Consider the following 2,500-nt stretch of genomic DNA (forward strand, 5'->3'; position numbering starts at 1 on the left):
GGCCAGTTTTTGGCCTGTTCTTGCGTCGCGCGGTGACCGTCGTGAGCGGAGCAAAATGTCAGCCATCTCAGCACCCTGGAACCCCCCGGGTGGCACAGGGCTGGATGGGGCTTTCGTATAGCAGGGACGGTGCTGCCTCTCGCTTCGCTCGCTGTTCGCCGCTCGCCGCTCGCTCGCGCAGCCAAAAATGGCCAGTTTTGGCCCGTTTTGGCCAGTTTTTGGCCTGTTTTTGCGTTGCGCGGTGACCATCTTGAGCGGAGCAAAATGTCAGCCATCTCAGCACCCTGGAACCCCCCGGGTGGCACAGGGCTGGATGGGGCTTTCGTATAGCAGGGACGGTGATGCCTCTCGCTTCGCTCGCTGTCCGCCGCTCGCTGCTCGCTCGCGCAGCCAAAAATGGCCAGTTTTGGCCCGTTTTTGGGCCGTTTTGGCCTGTTTTTGGGCTGTTCTTGCGTCGCGCGGTGACCGTCGTGAGCGGAGCAAAATGTCAGCCATCTCAGCACCCTGGAACCCCCCGGGTGGCACAGGGCTGGATGGGGCTTTCGTATAGCAGGGACGGTGCTGCCTCTCGCTTCGCTCGCTGTCCGCCGCTCGCCGCTCGCTCGCGCAGCCAAAAATGGCCAGTTTTGTCCCGTTTTTGGGCCGTTTTGGCCTGTTTTTGGGCTGTTCTTGCGTCGCGCGGTGACCGTCGTGAGCGGAGCAAAATGTCAGCCATCTCAGCACCCTGGAACCCCCCGGGTGGCACAGGGCTGGATGGGGCTTTCGTATAGCAGGGACGGTGCTGCCTCTCGCTTCGCTCGCTGTCCGCCGCTCGCCGCTCGCTCGCGCAGCCAAAAATGGCCAGTTTTGGCCCGTTTTTGGGCCGTTTTGGCCAGTTTTTGGCCTGTTCTTGCGTCGCGCGGTGACCGTCGTGAGCGGAGCAAAATGTCAGCCATCTCAGCACCCTGGAACCCCCCGGGTGGCACAGGGCTGGATGGGGCTTTCGTATAGCAGGGACGGTGCTGCCTCTCGCTTCGCTCGCTGTTCGCCGCTCGCCGCTCGCTCGCGCAGCCAAAAATGGCCAGTTTTGGCCCGTTTTGGCCAGTTTTTGGCCTGTTTTTGCGTTGCGCGGTGACCATCTTGAGCGGAGCAAAATGTCAGCCATCTCAGCACCCTGGAACCCCCCGGGTGGCACAGGGCTGGATGGGGCTTTCGTATAGCAGGGACGGTGATGCCTCTCGCTTCGCTCGCTGTCCGCCGCTCGCTGCTCGCTCACGCAGCCAAAAATGGCCAGTTTTGGCCCGTTTTTGGGCCGTTTTGGCCTGTTTTTGGCCTGTTCTTGCGTCGCGCGGTGACCGTCGTGAGCGGAGCAAAATGTCAGCCATCTCAGCACCCTGGAACCCCCCGGGTGGCACAGGGCTGGATGGGGCTTTCGTATAGCAGGGACGGTGCTGCCTCTCGCTTAGCTCGCTGTCCGCCGCTCGCCGCTCGCTCGCGCAGCCAAAAATGGCCAGTTTTGTCCCGTTTTTGGGCCGTTTTGGCCTGTTTTTGGGCTGTTCTTGCGTCGCGCGGTGACCGTCGTGAGCGGAGCAAAATGTCAGCCATCTCAGCACCCTGGAACCCCCCGGGTGGCACAGGGCTGGATGGGGCTTTCGTATAGCAGGGATGGTGCTGCCTCTCGCTTCGCTCGTTGTCCGCCGCTCGCCGCTCGCTCGCGCAGCCAAAAATGGCCAGTTTTGGCCCGTTTTTGGGCCGTTTTGGCCAGTTTTTGGCCTGTTCTTGCGTCGCGCGGTGACCGTCGTGAGCGGAGCAAAATGTCAGCCATCTCAGCACCCTGGAACCCCCCGGGTGGCACAGGGCTGGATGGGGCTTTCGTATAGCAGGGACGGTGCTGCCTCTCGCTTCGCTCGCTGTCCGCCGCTCGCCGCTCGCTCGCGCAGCCAAAAATGGCCAGTTTTGGCCCGTTTTGGCCAGTTTTTGGCCTGTTTTTGCGTTGCGCGGTGACCATCTTGAGCGGAGCAAAATGTCAGCCATCTCAGCACCCTGGAACCCCCCGGGTGGCACAGGGCTGGATGGGGCTTTCGTATAGCAGGGACGGTGATGCCTCTCGCTTCGCTCGCTGTCCGCCGCTCGCTGCTCGCTCGCGCAGCCAAAAATGGCCAGTTTTGGCCCGTTTTTGGGCCGTTTTGGCCTGTTTTTGGGCTGTTCTTGCGTCGCGCGGTGACCGTCGTGAGCGGAGCAAAATGTCAGCCATCTCAGCACCCTGGAACCCCCCGGGTGGCACAGGGCTGGATGGGGCTTTCGTATAGCAGGGACGGTGCTGCCTCTCGCTTAGCTCGCTGTCCGCCGCTCTCACGCTCGCTCGCGCAGCCAAAAATGGCCAGTTTTGGCCCGTTTTTGGGCCGTTTTGGCCTGTTTTTGGGCTGTTCTTGCGTCGCGCGGTGACCGTCGTGAGCGGAGCAAAATGTCAGCCATCTCAGCACCCTGGAACCCCCCGGGTGGCACAGGGCTGGATGGGGCT

The sequence above is a fragment of the Musa acuminata genome, unplaced genomic scaffold (assembly GCF_036884655.1).
Source record: "Musa acuminata AAA Group cultivar baxijiao unplaced genomic scaffold, Cavendish_Baxijiao_AAA HiC_scaffold_1126, whole genome shotgun sequence".
In the NCBI taxonomy this organism is placed as follows: domain Eukaryota; kingdom Viridiplantae; phylum Streptophyta; class Magnoliopsida; order Zingiberales; family Musaceae; genus Musa; species Musa acuminata.